Source organism: Phalangium opilio, unplaced genomic scaffold, assembly GCF_054372755.1.
Source record: "Phalangium opilio isolate 3A_F unplaced genomic scaffold, DU_Popi_V2 ptg000103l_1, whole genome shotgun sequence".
Classification (NCBI taxonomy): Eukaryota; Metazoa; Arthropoda; class Arachnida; order Opiliones; family Phalangiidae; genus Phalangium; species Phalangium opilio.
The window spans coordinates 2,828,828-2,844,150 of NW_028324205.1; the positions used below are offsets into that span (position 1 = coordinate 2,828,828).

The window sequence follows — 15,323 nt, forward strand, 5'->3', positions numbered from 1 at the left end:
ATTCGAGCCGTGGAAGGCACATGTTTAGACCATCGTGATGGGACATAATAATAAGCTAGCTCTCTTGAAAAACTCAAAATAACCACGTATCTATGGAATTGTGGTTATCAAGTCCGCTTTACACGCGGAAGGTCCCAGGTTCGAGCCCTAGTAGATACATGTTTTGACCATCGTGATGAGACATAATAATAATCTAGATCTCTTGCAAAACTTTGTTTTATCACGTATCTATGGTGTAGTGGTTATCACGTCCGCCTAACACGCGGAAGGTCCCAGGTTCGACCCCTGGAAGCTACATGTTTATACCATCGTGATGGGACATAAAAATAAGCTAGCTCTCTTCAAAAACTGAAAATAACCACGTATTTATGGAATTGTAGTGATCAAATCCGTTTTACACGCGGAAGGTCCCAGGTTCGAGCCGTGGAAGGCACATGTTTTGACCATCGTGATGAGACATAATAATAATCTAGATCTCTTGCAAAACTTTGTTTTATCACGTATCTATGGTGTAGTGGTTATCACGTCCGCCTAACACGCGGAAGGTCCCAGGTTCGAGCCCTTGTAGATACATGTTTTGACCATCGTGATGGGACATAATAATAATCTAGATCTCTTGCAAAACTTTGCATTATCCCGTATCTATGGTGTAGTGGTTATCACGTCCGCCTAACACGCGGAAGGTCCCAGGTTCGAGCCCTATTAGATACATGTTTTGACCATCGTGATGGGACATAATAATAATCTAGATCTCTTCAAAAACTCAAAATAACCACGTATCTATGGAATTGTGGTTATCAAGTCCGCTTTACACGCGGAAGGTCCCAGGTTCGAGCGCTTGTAGATACATGTTTTGACCATCGTGATGGGACATAATAATAATCTAGATCTCTTGCAAAACTTTGTATTATTACTTATCTATGGTGTAGTGGTTATCACGTCCGCCTAACACGCGGAAGGTCTTAGGTTCGAGCCCTGGTAGATATATGTTTTGACCATCGTGATGGGACATAATAATAATCTAGATCTCTTGCAAAACGTTGTACAATCACGAATCTATGGTGTAGTGGTTATCACGTCCGCCTAACGCGCGGAAGGTCTCAGGTTCGAGCCCTGGTTGATACATGTTTTGACCATCGTGATGGGACATAATAATAAGCTATCTCTCTTCAAAAACTCAAAATAACCACGTATCTATGGAATTGTGGTTATCAAGTCCGCTTTACACGCGGAAGGTGCCAGGTTCGAGCCCTAGTAGATACATGTTTTGACCATCGTGATGGGACATAATAATAATCTAGATCTCTTGCAAAACTTTGTATTATTACGTATCTATGGTGTAGTGGTTATCACGTCCGCCTAACACGCGGAAGGTCCCAGGTTCGAGCCCTGGTAGATACATGTTTTGACCATCGTGATGGGACATAATAATAAGCTAGCTCTCTTCAAAAACTCAAAATAACCACGTATCTATGGAATTGTGGTTATCAAGTCCGCTTTACACGCGGAAGGTGCCAGGTTCGAGCCCTAGTAGATACATGTTTTGACCATCGTGATGAGACATAATAATAATCTAGATCTCTTGCAAAACTCAAAATAACCACGTATCTATGGAATTGTGGTTATCAAGTCCGCTTTACACGCGGAAGGTCCCAGGTTCGAGCCCTAGTAGATACATGTTTTGACCATCGTGATGAGACATAATAATAATCTAGATCTCTTGCAAAACTTTGTTTTATCACGTATCTATGGTGTAGTGGTTATCACGTCCGCTTAACACGCGGAAGGTGCCAGGTTCGAGCCCTTGTAGATACATGTTTTGACCATCGTGATGGGACATAATAATAATCTAGATCTCTTGCAAAACGTTGTACTATCACGTATCTATGGTGTAGTGGTTATCACGTCCGCTTAACACGCGGAAGGTCCCAGGTTCGAGCCCTTGTAGATACATGTTTTGACCATCGTGATGGGACATAATAATAATCTAGATCTCTTGCAAAACTTTGTATTATCCCGTATTTATGGTGTAGTGGTTATCACGTTCGCCTAACACGCGGAAGGTCCCAGGTTCGAGCCCTTGTAGATACATGTTTTGACCATCGTGATGGGACATAATAATAATCTAGATCTCTTGCAAAACGTTGTACTATCACGAATCTATGGTGTAGTGGTTATCACGTCCGCCTAACACGCGGATGGTACCAGGTTCGAGCCCTGGTAGATACATGTTTTGACCATCGTGATGGGACATAATAATAATCTAGATCTCTTGCAAAACTTTGTATTATCCCGTATCTATGGTGTAGTGGTTATCACGTCCGCCTAACACGCGGAAGGTCCCAGGTTCGAGCCCTGGTAGATACATGTTTTGACCATCGTGATGGGACATAATAATAATCTAGATCTCTTCAAAAACTCAAAATAACCACGTATCTATGGAATTGTGGTTATCAAGTCCGCTTTACACGCGGAAGGTCCCAGGTTCGAGCCCTAGTGGATACATGTTTTGACCATCGTGATGAGACATAATAATAATCTAGATCTCTTGCAAAACTTTGTTTTATCACGTATCTATGGTGTAGTGGTTATCACGTCCGCCTAACACGCGGAAGGTCCCAGGTTCGAGCCCTTGTAGATACATGTTTTGACCATCGTGATGGGACATAATAATAATCTAGATCTCTTGCAAAACTTTGTATTATCACGTATCTATGGTGTAGTGGCTATCACGTCCGCCTAACACGCGGAAGGTCTTAGGTTCGAGCCCTGGTAGATATATGTTTTGACCATCGTGATGGGACATAATAATAATCTAGATCTCTTGCAAAACGTTGTAATATCACGAATCTATGGTGTAGTGGTTATCACGTCCGCCTAACGCGCGGAAGGTCCCAGGTTCGAGCCCTGGTAGATACATGTTTTGACCATCGTGATGGGACATAATAATAAGCTAGCTCTCTTCAAAAACTCAAAATAACCACGTATCTATGGAATTGTGGTTATCAAGTCCGCTTTACACGCGGAAGGTCCCAGGTTCGAGCCCTAGTAGATACATGTTTTGACCATCGTGATGGGACATAATAATAATCTAGATCTCTTCAAAAACTCAAAATAACCACGTATCTATGGAATTGTGGTTATCAATTCCGCTTTACACGCGGAAGGTCCCAGGTTCGAGCCCTAGTAGATACATGTTTTTACCATCGTGATGAGACATAATAATAATCTAGATCTCTTGCAAAACTTTGTTTTATCACGTATCTATGGTGTAGTGGTTATCACGTCCGCCTAACACGCGGAAGGTCCCAGGTTCGAGGCCTTGTAGATACATGTTTTGACCATCGTGATGGGACATAATAATAATCTAGATCTCTTGCAAAACGTTGTACTATCACGAATCTATGGTGTAGTGGTTATCACGTCCGCCTAACACGCGGATGGTACCAGGTTCGAGCCCTGGTAGATACATGTTTTGACCATCGTGATGGGACATAATAATAATCTAGATCTCTTGCAAAACTTTGTATTATCCCGTATCTATGGTGTAGTGGTTATCACGTCCGCCTAACACGCGGAAAGTCCCAGGTTCGAGCCCTGGTAGATACATGTTTTGACCATCGTGATGGGACATAATAATAATCTAGATCTCTTCAAAAACTCAAAATAACCACGTATCTATGGAATTGTGGTTATCAAGTCCGCTTTACACGCGGAAGGTCGCAGGTTCGAGCCCTAGTAGATACATGTTTTGACCATCGTGATGAGACATAATAATAATCTAGATCTCTTAAAAAACTCAAAATAACCACGTATCTATGGAATTGTGGTTATCAAGTCCGCTTTACACGCGGAAGGTCCCAGGTTCGAGCTCTGGTAGATACATGTTTTGCCCATTGTGATGGGACATAATAATAATCTAGATCTCTTGCAAAACTTTGTATTATTACTTATCTATGGTGTAGTGGTTATCACGTCCGCCTAACACGCGGAAGGTCTTAGGTTCGAGCCCTGGTAGATATATGTTTTGACCATCGTGATGGGACATAATAATAATCTAGATCTCTTGCAAAACGTTGTACAATCACGAATCTATGGTGTAGTGGTTATCACGTCCGCCTAACGCGCGGAAGGTCTCAGGTTCGAGCCCTGGTTGATACATGTTTTGACCATCGTGATGGGACATAATAATAAGCTATCTCTCTTCAAAAACTCAAAATAACCACGTATCTATGGAATTGTGGTTATCAAGTCCGCTTTACACGCGGAAGGTGCCAGGTTCGAGCCCTAGTAGATACATGTTTTGACCATCGTGATGGGACATAATAATAATCTAGATCTCTTGCAAAACTTTGTATTATTACGTATCTATGGTGTAGTGGTTATCACGTCCGCCTAACACGCGGAAGGTCCCAGGTTCGAGCCCTGGTAGATACATGTTTTGACCATCGTGATGGGACATAATAATAAGCTAGCTCTCTTCAAAAACTCAAAATAACCACGTATCTATGGAATTGTGGTTATCAAGTCCGCTTTACACGCGGAAGGTGCCAGGTTCGAGCCCTAGTAGATACATGTTTTGACCATCGTGATGAGACATAATAATAATCTAGATCTCTTGCAAAACTCAAAATAACCACGTATCTATGGAATTGTGGTTATCAAGTCCGCTTTACACGCGGAAGGTCCCAGGTTCGAGCCCTAGTAGATACATGTTTTTACCATCGTGATGAGACATAATAATAATCTAGATCTCTTGCAAAACTTTGTTTTATCACGTATCTATGGTGTAGTGGTTATCACGTCCGCCTAACACGCGGAAGGTCCCAGGTTCGAGCCCTTGTAGATACATGTTTTGACCATCGTGATGGGACATAATAATAATCTAGATCTCTTGCAAAACGTTGTACTATCACGAATCTATGGTGTAGTGGTTATCACGTCCGCCTAACACGCGGATGGTACCAGGTTCGAGCCCTGGTAGATACATGTTTTGACCATCGTGATGGGACATAATAATAATCTAGATCTCTTGCAAAACTTTGTATTATCCCGTATCTATGGTGTAGTGGTTATCACGTCCGCCTAACGCGCGGAAGGGCCCAGGTTCGAGCCCTGGTAGATACATGTTTTGACCATCGTGATGGGACATAATAATAAGCTAGCTCTCTTCAAAAACTCAAAATAACCACGTATCTATGGAATTGTGGTTATCAAGTCCGCTTTACACGCGGAAGGTCCCAGGTTCGAGCCCTAGTAGATACATGTTTTGACCATCGTGATGGGACATAATAATAATCTAGATCTCTTCAAAAACTCAAAATAACCACGTATCTATGGAATTGTGGTTATCAATTCCGCTTTACACGCGGAAGGTCCCAGGTTCGAGCCCTAGTAGATACATGTTTTTACCATCGTGATGAGACATAATAATAATCTAGATCTCTTGCAAAACTTTGTTTTATCACGTATCTATGGTGTAGTGGTTATCACGTCCGCCTAACACGCGGAAGGTCCCAGGTTCGAGCCCTTGTAGATACATGTTTTGACCATCGTGATGGGACATAATAATAATCTAGATCTCTTGCAAAACGTTGTACTATCACGAATCTATGGTGTAGTGGTTATCACGTCCGCCTAACACGCGGATGGTACCAGGTTCGAGCCCTGGTAGATACATGTTTTGACCATCGTGATGGGACATAATAATAATCTAGATCTCTTGCAAAACTTTGTATTATCCCGTATCTATGGTGTAGTGGTTATCACGTCCGCCTAACACGCGGAAGGTCCCAGGTTCGAGCCCTGGTAGATACATGTTTTGACCATCGTGATGGGACATAATAATAATCTAGATCTCTTCAAAAACTCAAAATAACCACGTATCTATGGAATTGTGGTTATCAAGTCCGCTTTACACGCGGAAGGTCGCAGGTTCGAGCCCTAGTAGATACATGTTTTGACCATCGTGATGAGACATAATAATAATCTAGATCTCTTAAAAAACTCAAAATAACCACGTATCTATGGAATTGTGGTTATCAAGTCCGCTTTACACGCGGAAGGTCCCAGGTTCGAGCCCTTGTAGATACATGTTTTGACCATCGTGATGGGACATAATAATAATCTAGATCTCTTGCAAAACTTTGTATTATTACTTATCTATGGTGTAGTGGTTATCACGTCCGCCTAACACGCGGAAGGTCTTAGGTTCGAGCCCTGGTAGATATATGTTTTGACCATCGTGATGGGACATAATAATAATCTAGATCTCTTGCAAAACGTTGTACAATCACGAATCTATGGTGTAGTGGTTATCACGTCCGCCTAACGCGCGGAAGGTCTCAGGTTCGAGCCCTGGTTGATACATGTTTTGACCATCGTGATGGGACATAATAATAAGCTATCTCTCTTCAAAAACTCAAAATAACCACGTATCTATGGAATTGTGGTTATCAAGTCCGCTTTACACGCGGAAGGTGCCAGGTTCGAGCCCTAGTAGATACATGTTTTGACTATCGTGATGGGACATAATAATAATCTAGATCTCTTGCAAAACTTTGTATTATTACGTATCTATGGTGTAGTGGTTATCACGTCCGCCTAACACGCGGAAGGTCCCAGGTTCGAGCCCTGGTAGATACATGTTTTGACCATCGTGATGGGACATAATAATAAGCTAGCTCTCTTCAAAAACTCAAAATAACCACGTATCTATGGAATTGTGGTTATCAAGTCCGCTTTACACGCGGAAGGTGCCAGGTTCGAGCCCTAGTAGATACATGTTTTGACCATCGTGATGAGACATAATAATAATCTAGATCTCTTGCAAAACTCAAAATAACCACGTATCTATGGAATTGTGGTTATCAAGTCCGCTTTACACGCGGAAGGTCCCAGGTTCGAGCCCTAGTAGATACATGTTTTGACCATCGTGATGAGACATAATAATAATCTAGATCTCTTGCAAAACTTTGTTTTATCACGTATCTATGGTGTAGTGGTTATCACGTCCGCTTAACACGCGGAAGGTGCCAGGTTCGAGCCCTTGTAGATACATGTTTTGACCATCGTGATGGGACATAATAATAATCTAGATCTCTTGCAAAACGTTGTACTATCACGTATCTATGGTGTAGTGGTTATCACGTCCGCTTAACACGCGGAAGGTCCCAGGTTCGAGCCCTTGTAGATACATGTTTTGACCATCGTGATGGGACATAATAATAATCTAGATCTCTTGCAAAACTTTGTATTATCCCGTATTTATGGTGTAGTGGTTATCACGTTCGCCTAACACGCGGAAGGTCCCAGGTTCGAGCCCTTGTAGATACATGTTTTGACCATCGTGATGGGACATAATAATAATCTATATCTCTTGCAAAACGTTGTACTATCACGAATCTATGGTGTAGTGGTTATCACGTCCGCCTAACACGCGGATGGTACCAGGTTCGAGCCCTGGTAGATACATGTTTTGACCATCGTGATGGGACATAATAATAATCTAGATCTCTTGCAAAACTTTGTATTATCCCGTATCTATGGTGTAGTGGTTATCACGTCCGCCTAACACGCGGAAGGTCCCAGGTTCGAGCCCTGGTAGATACATGTTTTGACCATCGTGATGGGACATAATAATAATCTAGATCTCTTCAAAAACTCAGAATAACCACGTATCTATGGAATTGTGGTTATCAAGTCCGCTTTACACGCGGAAGGTCCCAGGTTCGAGCCCTAGTGGATACATGTTTTGACCATCGTGATGAGACATAATAATAATCTAGATCTCTTGCAAAACTTTGTTTTATCACGTATCTATGGTGTAGTGGTTATCACGTCCGCCTAACACGCGGAAGGTCCCAGGTTCGAGCCCTTGTAGATACATGTTTTGACCATCGTGATGGGACATAATAATAATCTAGATCTCTTGCAAAACTTTGTATTATCACGTATCTATGGTGTAGTGGCTATCACGTCCGCCTAACACGCGGAAGGTCTTAGGTTCGAGCCCTGGTAGATATATGTTTTGACCATCGTGATGGGACATAATAATAATCTAGATCTCTTGCAAAACGTTGTAATATCACGAATCTATGGTGTAGTGGTTATCACGTCCGCCTAACGCGCGGAAGGTCCCAGGTTCGAGCCCTGGTAGATACATGTTTTGACCATCGTGATGGGACATAATAATAAGCTAGCTCTCTTCAAAAACTCAAAATAACCACGTATCTATGGAATTGTGGTTATCAAGTCCGCTTTACACGCGGAAGGTCCCAGGTTCGAGCCCTAGTAGATACATGTTTTGACCATCGTGATGGGACATAATAATAATCTAGATCTCTTCAAAAACTCAAAATAACCACGTATCTATGGAATTGTGGTTATCAATTCCGCTTTACACGCGGAAGGTCCCAGGTTCGAGCCCTAGTAGATACATGTTTTTACCATCGTGATGAGACATAATAATAATCTAGATCTCTTGCAAAACTTTGTTTTGTCACGTATCTATGGTGAAGTGGTTATCACGTCCGCCTAACACGCGGAAGGTCCCAGGTTCGAGCCCTTGTAGATACATGTTTTGACCATCGTGATGGGACATAATAATAATCTAGATCTCTTGCAAAACGTTGTACTATCACGAATCTATGGTGTAGTGGTTATCACGTCCGCCTAACACGCGGATGGTACCAGGTTCGAGCCCTGGTAGATACATGTTTTGACCATCGTGATGGGACATAATAATAATCTAGATCTCTTGCAAAACTTTGTATTATCCCGTATCTATGGTGTAGTGGTTATCACGTCCGCCTAACACGCGGAAGGTCCCAGGTTCGAGCCCTGGTAGATACATGTTTTGACCATCGTGATGGGACATAATAATAATCTAGATCTCTTCAAAAACTCAAAATAACCACGTATCTATGGAATTGTGGTTATCAAGTCCGCTTTACACGCGGAAGGTCGCAGGTTCGAGCCCTAGTAGATACATGTTTTGACCATCGTGATGAGACATAATAATAATCTAGATCTCTTAAAAAACTCAAAATAACCACGTATCTATGGAATTGTGGTTATCAAGTCCGCTTTACACGCGGAAGGTCCCAGGTTCGAGCTCTGGTAGATACATGTTTTGCCCATTGTGATGGGACATAATAATAATCTAGGTCTCTTGCAAAACTTTGTATTATCACGTATTTATGGTGTAGTGGTTATCACGTCCGCCTAACACGCGGAAGGTCCCAGGTTCGAGCCCTTGTAGATACATGTTTTGACCATCGTGATGGGACATAATAATAATCTAGATCTCTTGCAAAACTTTGTATTATTACTTATCTATGGTGTAGTGGTTATCAAGTCCGCTTTACACGCGGAAGGTGCCAGGTTCGAGCCCTGGTAGATATATGTTTTGACCATCGTGATGGGACATAATAATAATCTAGATCTCTTGCAAAACGTTGTACTATCACGAATCTATGGTGTAGTGGTTATCACGTCCGCCTAACGCGCGGAAGGTCCCAGGTTCGAGCCCTGGTTGATACATGTTTTGACCATCGTGATGGGACATAATAATAAGCTATCTCTCTTCAAAAACTCAAAATAACCACGTATCTATGGAATTGTGGTTATCAAGTCCGCTTTACACGCGGAAGGTGCCAGGTTCGAGCCCTAGTAGATACATGTTTTGACCATCGTGATGGGACATAATAATAATCTAGATCTCTTGCAAAACTTTGTATTATTACGTATCTATGGTGTAGTGGTTATCACGTCCGCCTAACACGCGGAAGGTCCCAGGTTCGAGCCCTGGTAGATACATGTTTTGACCATCGTGATGGGACATAATAATAATCTAGATCTCTTGCAAAACTTTGTATTATCCCGCATCTATGGTGTAGTGGTTATCACGTCCGCCTAACACGCGGAAGGTCCCAGGTTCGAGCCCTGGTAGATACATGTTTTGACCATCGTGATCGGACAAAATAATAAAATAGATCTCTTGCAAAACTTTGTATTATCACGTATCTATGGTGTAGTGGTTATCACGTCCGCCTAACACGCGGAAGGTCCCAGGTTCGAGCCCTGGAAGATACATGTTTATACCATCGTGATGGGACATAATAATAAGCTAGCTCTCTTCAAAAACTGAAAATAACCACGTATTTATGGAATTGTAGTTATCAAATCCGTTTTACACGCGTAAGGTCCCAGGTTCGAGCCCTAGTAGATATATGTTTTGACCATCGTGATGGGACATAATAATAATCTAGATCTCTTGCAAAACGTTGTACTATCACGAATCTATGGTGTAGTGGTTATCACGTCCGCCTAACACGCGGAAGGTCCCAGGTTCGAGCCCTGGTAGATACATGTTTTGACCATCGTGATGGGACATAATAATAATCTAGATCTCTTGCAAAACTTTGTATTATCCCGTATCTATGGTGTAGTGGTTATTACGTCCGCCTAACACGCGGAAGGTCCCAGGTTCGAGCCCTTGTATACACATGTTTTGACCATCTTGATGGGACATAAGAATAGTCTAGATATCTTGCAAAACTTTGTATTATCACGTATCTATGGTGTAGTGGTTATCACGTCCGCCTTACACGCGGAAGGTCCCAGGTTCGAGCCCTGGTAGATACATGTTTAGACCATCGTGATGGGACATAATAATAAGCTAGCTCTCTTCAAAAACTCAAAATAGCCACGTATCTATGGAATTGTGTTTATCACGTCCGCCTAACACGCGGAAGGTTCCAGGTTCGAGCCCTGGTAGATACATGTTTTGACCATCGTGATGGGACATAATAATAATCTAGATCTCTTGCAAAACTTTGTTTTATCACGTATCTATGGTGTAGTGGTTATCACGTCCGTCTAACACGCGGAAGGTCCCAGGTTCGAGCCCTTGTAGATACATGTTTTGACCATCGTGATGGGACATAATAATAATCTAGATCTCTTGCAAAACTGTGTATTATCACGGATCTATGGTGTAGTGGTCATCACGTCCGCCTAACATGCGGTAGGTCCCAGGTTCGAGCCCTGGTAGATACATGTTTTGACCATCGTGATGGGACATAATAATAATCTAGATCTCTTGCAAAACTTTGCATTATCACGTATCTATGGTGTAGTGGTTATCACGTCCGCCTAACACGCGGAAGGTCCCAGGTTCGAGCCTTGGTAGATACATGTTTTGACCATTGTGATGGGACATAATAATAATCTTGGTCTCTTGCAAAACTTTGTATTACCACGTATCTAGGGTGTAGTGGTTATCACGTCCGCCTAACACGCGGAAGGTCCTAGGTTCGAGCCCTGGTAGATATATGTTTTGACCATCGTGATGGGACATAATAATAATCTAGATCTCTTGCAAAACTTTGCATTATCACGTATCTATGGTGTAGTGGTTATCACGTCCGCCTAACACGCGGAAGGTCCCAGGTTCGAGCCCTTGTAGATACATGTTTAGACCATCGTGATGGGACATAATAATAAGCTAGCTCTCTTCAAAAACTCACAATAACCACGTATCTATGGAATTGTGTTTATCAAGTCCGCTTTACACGCGGAAGGTCCCAGGTTCGAGCCCTGGTAGATATATGTTTTGACCATCGTGATGGGACATAATAATAATCTAGATCTCTTGCAAAACTTTGTATTATCACGTATCTATGGTGTAGTGGTTATCACGTCCGCCTAACACGCGGAAGGTCTTAGGTTCGAGCCCTGGTAGATATATGTTTTGACCATCGTGATGGGACATAATAATAATCTAGATCTCTTGCAAAACGTTGTACTATCACGAATCTATGGTGTAGTGGTTATCACGTCCGCCTAACGCGCGGAAGGTCCCAGGTTCGAGCCCTGGTTGATACATGTTTTGACCATCGTGATGGGACATAATAATAAGCTATCTCTCTTCAAAAACTCAAAATAACCACGTATCTATGGAATTGTGGTTATCAAGTCCGCTTTACACGCGGAAGGTCCCAGGTTCGAGCCCTAGTAGATACATGTTTTGACCATCGTGATGGGACATAATAATAATCTAGATCTCTTCAAAAACTCAAAATAACCACGTATCTATGGAATTGTGGTTATCAATTCCGCTTTACACGCGGAAGGTCCCAGGTTCGAGCCCTAGTAGATACATGTTTTTACCATCGTGATGAGACATAATAATAATCTAGATCTCTTGCAAAACTTTGTTTTATCACGTATCTATGGTGTAGTGGTTATCACGTCCGCCTAACACGCGGAAGGTCCCAGGTTCGAGCCCTTGTAGATACATGTTTTGACCATCGTGATGGGACATAATAATAATCTAGATCTCTTGCAAAACGTTGTACTATCACGAATCTATGGTGTAGTGGTTATCACGTCCGCCTAACACGCGGATGGTACCAGGTTCGAGCCCTGGTAGATACATGTTTTGACCATCGTGATGGGACATAATAATAATCTAGATCTCTTGCAAAACTTTGTATTATCCCGTATCTATGGTGTAGTGGTTATCACGTCCGCCTAACACGCGGAAGGTCCCAGGTTCGAGCCCTGGTAGATACATGTTTTGACCATCGTGATGGGACATAATAATAATCTAGATCTCTTCAAAAACTCAAAATAACCACGTATCTATGGAATTGTGGTTATCAAGTCCGCTTTACACGCGGAAGGTCGCAGGTTCGAGCCCTAGTAGATACATGTTTTGACCATCGTGATGAGACATAATAATAATCTAGATCTCTTAAAAAACTCAAAATAACCACGTATCTATGGAATTGTGGTTATCAAGTCCGCTTTACACGCGGAAGGTCCCAGGTTCGAGCTCTGGTAGATACATGTTTTGCCCATTGTGATGGGACATAATAATAATCTAGGTCTCTTGCAAAACTTTGTATTATCACGTATTTATGGTGTAGTGGTTATCACGTCCGCCTAACACGCGGAAGGTCCCAGGTTCGAGCCCTTGTAGATACATGTTTTGACCATCGTGATGGGACATAATAATAATCTAGATCTCTTGCAAAACTTTGTATTATTACTTATCTATGGTGTAGTGGTTATCACGTCCGCCTAACACGCGGAAGGTCTTAGGTTCGAGCCCTGGTAGATATATGTTTTGACCATCGTGATGGGACATAATAATAATCTAGATCTCTTGCAAAACGTTGTACTATCACGAATCTATGGTGTAGTGGTTATCACGTCCGCCTAACGCGCGGAAGGTCCCAGGTTCGAGCCCTGGTTGATACATGTTTTGACCATCGTGATGGGACATAATAATAAGCTATCTCTCTTCAAAAACTCAAAATAACCACGTATCTATGGAATTGTGGTTATCAAGTCCGCTTTACACGCGGAAGGTGCCAGGTTCGAGCCCTAGTAGATACATGTTTTGACCATCGTGATGGGACATAATAATAATCTAGATCTCTTGCAAAACTTTGTATTATTACGTATCTATGGTGTAGTGGTTATCACGTCCGCCTAACACGCGGAAGGTCCCAGGTTCGAGCCCTGGTAGATACATGTTTTGACCATCGTGATGGGACATAATAATAATCTAGATCTCTTGCAAAACTTTGTATTATCCCGCATCTATGGTGTAGTGGTTATCACGTCCGCCTAACATGCGGTAGGTCCCAGGTTCGAGCCCTGGTAGATACATGTTTTGACCATCGTGATGGGACATAATAATAATCTAGATCTCTTGCAAAACTTTGCATTATCACGTATCTATGGTGTAGTGGTTATCACGTCCGCCTAACACGCGGAAGGTCCCAGGTTCGAGCCTTGGTAGATACATGTTTTGACCATTGTGATGGGACATAATAATAATCTTGGTCTCTTGCAAAACTTTGTATTACCACGTATCTAGGGTGTAGTGGTTATCACGTCCGCCTAACACGCGGAAGGTCCTAGGTTCGAGCCCTGGTAGATATATGTTTTGACCATCGTGATGGGACATAATAATAATCTAGATCTCTTGCAAAACTTTGCATTATCACGTATCTATGGTGTAGTGGTTATCACGTCCGCCTAACACGCGGAAGGTCCCAGGTTCGAGCCCTTGTAGATACATGTTTAGACCATCGTGATGGGACATAATAATAAGCTAGCTCTCTTCAAAAACTCACAATAACCACGTATCTATGGAATTGTGTTTATCAAGTCCGCTTTACACGCGGAAGGTCCCAGGTTCGAGCCCTGGTAGATAAATGTTTTGACCATCGTGATGGGACATAATAATAATCTAGATCTCTTGCAAAACTTTGTATTATCACGTATCTATGGTGTAGTGGTTATCACGTCCGCCTAACACGCGGAAGGTCTTAGGTTCGAGCCCTGGTAGATATATGTTTTGACCATCGTGATGGGACATAATAATAATCTAGATCTCTTGCAAAACGTTGTACTATCACGAATCTATGGTGTAGTGGTTATCACGTCCGCCTAACGCGCGGAAGGTCCCAGGTTCGAGCCCTGGTTGATACATGTTTTGACCATCGTGATGGGACATAATAATAAGCTATCTCTCTTCAAAAACTCAAAATAACCACGTATCTATGGAATTGTGGTTATCAAGTCCGCTTTACACGCGGAAGGTGCCAGGTTCGAGCCCTAGTAGATACATGTTTTGACCATCGTGATGGGACATAATAATAATCTAGATCTCTTGCAAAACTTTGTATTATTACGTATCTATGGTGTAGTGGTTATCACGTCCGCCTAACACGCGGAAGGTCCCAGGTTCGAGCCCTGGTAGATACATGTTTTGACCATCGTGATGGGACATAATAATAATCTAGATCTCTTGCAAAACTTTGTATTATCCCGCATCTATGGTGTAGTGGTTATCACGTCCGCCTAACACGCGGAAGGTCCCAGGTTCGAGCCCTGGTAGATACATGTTTTGACCATCGTGATGGGACAAAATAATAAAATAGATCTCTTGCAAAACTTTGTATTATCACGTATCTATGGTGTAGTGGTTATCACGTCCGCCTAACACGCGGAAGGTCCCAGGTTCGAGCCCTGGAAGATACATGTTTATACCATCGTGATGGGACATAATAATAAGCTAGCTCTCTTCAAAAACTGAAAATAACCACGTATTTATGGAATTGTAGTTATCAAATCCGTTTTACACGCGTAAGGTCCCAGGTTCGAGCCCTAGTAGATACATGTTTTGACCATCGTGATGGGACATAATAATAATCTAGATCTCTTGCAAAACTTTGTATTATCCCGCATCTATGGTGTAGTGGTTATCACGTCCGCCTAACACGCGGAAGGTCCCAGGTTCG

The 15,323-nt window shown here is 42.4% G+C and overlaps 32 non-coding genes across 32 annotated transcripts; all 32 read left to right on the plus strand.

Annotated features, from left to right (window-relative positions):
* Positions 1 to 500: 500 nt before the first annotated feature.
* Positions 501 to 573, plus strand: TRNAV-AAC (transfer RNA valine (anticodon AAC)). Its single transcript has one exon. It is a non-coding gene; the product is annotated as a tRNA-Val (tRNA).
* A 755-nt stretch (positions 574 to 1,328) lies between these two features.
* Positions 1,329 to 1,401, plus strand: TRNAV-AAC (transfer RNA valine (anticodon AAC)). The gene has a single exon. It is a non-coding gene; the product is annotated as a tRNA-Val (tRNA).
* Positions 1,402 to 2,294: 893 nt separating this feature from the next.
* TRNAV-AAC (transfer RNA valine (anticodon AAC)) lies at positions 2,295 to 2,367 on the plus strand. Its single transcript has one exon. It is a non-coding gene; the product is annotated as a tRNA-Val (tRNA).
* Positions 2,368 to 2,570: 203 nt separating this feature from the next.
* TRNAV-AAC (transfer RNA valine (anticodon AAC)) lies at positions 2,571 to 2,643 on the plus strand. The gene has a single exon. It is a non-coding gene; the product is annotated as a tRNA-Val (tRNA).
* Positions 2,644 to 2,846: 203 nt separating this feature from the next.
* TRNAV-AAC (transfer RNA valine (anticodon AAC)) lies at positions 2,847 to 2,919 on the plus strand. Its single transcript has one exon. It is a non-coding gene; the product is annotated as a tRNA-Val (tRNA).
* Positions 2,920 to 3,536: 617 nt separating this feature from the next.
* Positions 3,537 to 3,609, plus strand: TRNAV-AAC (transfer RNA valine (anticodon AAC)). The gene has a single exon. It is a non-coding gene; the product is annotated as a tRNA-Val (tRNA).
* Positions 3,610 to 4,364: 755 nt separating this feature from the next.
* TRNAV-AAC (transfer RNA valine (anticodon AAC)) lies at positions 4,365 to 4,437 on the plus strand. Its single transcript has one exon. It is a non-coding gene; the product is annotated as a tRNA-Val (tRNA).
* A 341-nt stretch (positions 4,438 to 4,778) lies between these two features.
* TRNAV-AAC (transfer RNA valine (anticodon AAC)) lies at positions 4,779 to 4,851 on the plus strand. The gene has a single exon. It is a non-coding gene; the product is annotated as a tRNA-Val (tRNA).
* A 203-nt stretch (positions 4,852 to 5,054) lies between these two features.
* On the plus strand, positions 5,055 to 5,127 carry TRNAV-AAC (transfer RNA valine (anticodon AAC)). The gene has a single exon. It is a non-coding gene; the product is annotated as a tRNA-Val (tRNA).
* A 341-nt stretch (positions 5,128 to 5,468) lies between these two features.
* Positions 5,469 to 5,541, plus strand: TRNAV-AAC (transfer RNA valine (anticodon AAC)). Its single transcript has one exon. It is a non-coding gene; the product is annotated as a tRNA-Val (tRNA).
* A 203-nt stretch (positions 5,542 to 5,744) lies between these two features.
* Positions 5,745 to 5,817, plus strand: TRNAV-AAC (transfer RNA valine (anticodon AAC)). The gene has a single exon. It is a non-coding gene; the product is annotated as a tRNA-Val (tRNA).
* A 755-nt stretch (positions 5,818 to 6,572) lies between these two features.
* TRNAV-AAC (transfer RNA valine (anticodon AAC)) lies at positions 6,573 to 6,645 on the plus strand. The gene has a single exon. It is a non-coding gene; the product is annotated as a tRNA-Val (tRNA).
* Positions 6,646 to 7,538: 893 nt separating this feature from the next.
* Positions 7,539 to 7,611, plus strand: TRNAV-AAC (transfer RNA valine (anticodon AAC)). The gene has a single exon. It is a non-coding gene; the product is annotated as a tRNA-Val (tRNA).
* Positions 7,612 to 7,814: 203 nt separating this feature from the next.
* Positions 7,815 to 7,887, plus strand: TRNAV-AAC (transfer RNA valine (anticodon AAC)). Its single transcript has one exon. It is a non-coding gene; the product is annotated as a tRNA-Val (tRNA).
* A 203-nt stretch (positions 7,888 to 8,090) lies between these two features.
* TRNAV-AAC (transfer RNA valine (anticodon AAC)) lies at positions 8,091 to 8,163 on the plus strand. Its single transcript has one exon. It is a non-coding gene; the product is annotated as a tRNA-Val (tRNA).
* A 617-nt stretch (positions 8,164 to 8,780) lies between these two features.
* TRNAV-AAC (transfer RNA valine (anticodon AAC)) lies at positions 8,781 to 8,853 on the plus strand. Its single transcript has one exon. It is a non-coding gene; the product is annotated as a tRNA-Val (tRNA).
* Positions 8,854 to 9,746: 893 nt separating this feature from the next.
* On the plus strand, positions 9,747 to 9,819 carry TRNAV-AAC (transfer RNA valine (anticodon AAC)). The gene has a single exon. It is a non-coding gene; the product is annotated as a tRNA-Val (tRNA).
* A 65-nt stretch (positions 9,820 to 9,884) lies between these two features.
* TRNAV-AAC (transfer RNA valine (anticodon AAC)) lies at positions 9,885 to 9,957 on the plus strand. The gene has a single exon. It is a non-coding gene; the product is annotated as a tRNA-Val (tRNA).
* Positions 9,958 to 10,022: 65 nt separating this feature from the next.
* On the plus strand, positions 10,023 to 10,095 carry TRNAV-AAC (transfer RNA valine (anticodon AAC)). Its single transcript has one exon. It is a non-coding gene; the product is annotated as a tRNA-Val (tRNA).
* Positions 10,096 to 10,298: 203 nt separating this feature from the next.
* Positions 10,299 to 10,371, plus strand: TRNAV-AAC (transfer RNA valine (anticodon AAC)). Its single transcript has one exon. It is a non-coding gene; the product is annotated as a tRNA-Val (tRNA).
* A 203-nt stretch (positions 10,372 to 10,574) lies between these two features.
* Positions 10,575 to 10,647, plus strand: TRNAV-UAC (transfer RNA valine (anticodon UAC)). The gene has a single exon. It is a non-coding gene; the product is annotated as a tRNA-Val (tRNA).
* A 479-nt stretch (positions 10,648 to 11,126) lies between these two features.
* TRNAV-AAC (transfer RNA valine (anticodon AAC)) lies at positions 11,127 to 11,199 on the plus strand. The gene has a single exon. It is a non-coding gene; the product is annotated as a tRNA-Val (tRNA).
* A 203-nt stretch (positions 11,200 to 11,402) lies between these two features.
* On the plus strand, positions 11,403 to 11,475 carry TRNAV-AAC (transfer RNA valine (anticodon AAC)). The gene has a single exon. It is a non-coding gene; the product is annotated as a tRNA-Val (tRNA).
* A 755-nt stretch (positions 11,476 to 12,230) lies between these two features.
* TRNAV-AAC (transfer RNA valine (anticodon AAC)) lies at positions 12,231 to 12,303 on the plus strand. Its single transcript has one exon. It is a non-coding gene; the product is annotated as a tRNA-Val (tRNA).
* A 203-nt stretch (positions 12,304 to 12,506) lies between these two features.
* On the plus strand, positions 12,507 to 12,579 carry TRNAV-AAC (transfer RNA valine (anticodon AAC)). Its single transcript has one exon. It is a non-coding gene; the product is annotated as a tRNA-Val (tRNA).
* An 893-nt stretch (positions 12,580 to 13,472) lies between these two features.
* On the plus strand, positions 13,473 to 13,545 carry TRNAV-AAC (transfer RNA valine (anticodon AAC)). The gene has a single exon. It is a non-coding gene; the product is annotated as a tRNA-Val (tRNA).
* A 65-nt stretch (positions 13,546 to 13,610) lies between these two features.
* On the plus strand, positions 13,611 to 13,683 carry TRNAV-AAC (transfer RNA valine (anticodon AAC)). Its single transcript has one exon. It is a non-coding gene; the product is annotated as a tRNA-Val (tRNA).
* A 65-nt stretch (positions 13,684 to 13,748) lies between these two features.
* Positions 13,749 to 13,821, plus strand: TRNAV-AAC (transfer RNA valine (anticodon AAC)). The gene has a single exon. It is a non-coding gene; the product is annotated as a tRNA-Val (tRNA).
* Positions 13,822 to 14,024: 203 nt separating this feature from the next.
* Positions 14,025 to 14,097, plus strand: TRNAV-AAC (transfer RNA valine (anticodon AAC)). The gene has a single exon. It is a non-coding gene; the product is annotated as a tRNA-Val (tRNA).
* Positions 14,098 to 14,714: 617 nt separating this feature from the next.
* On the plus strand, positions 14,715 to 14,787 carry TRNAV-AAC (transfer RNA valine (anticodon AAC)). The gene has a single exon. It is a non-coding gene; the product is annotated as a tRNA-Val (tRNA).
* Positions 14,788 to 14,852: 65 nt separating this feature from the next.
* Positions 14,853 to 14,925, plus strand: TRNAV-AAC (transfer RNA valine (anticodon AAC)). Its single transcript has one exon. It is a non-coding gene; the product is annotated as a tRNA-Val (tRNA).
* A 65-nt stretch (positions 14,926 to 14,990) lies between these two features.
* TRNAV-AAC (transfer RNA valine (anticodon AAC)) lies at positions 14,991 to 15,063 on the plus strand. Its single transcript has one exon. It is a non-coding gene; the product is annotated as a tRNA-Val (tRNA).
* The last annotated feature ends 260 nt before the right edge of the window (positions 15,064 to 15,323 follow it).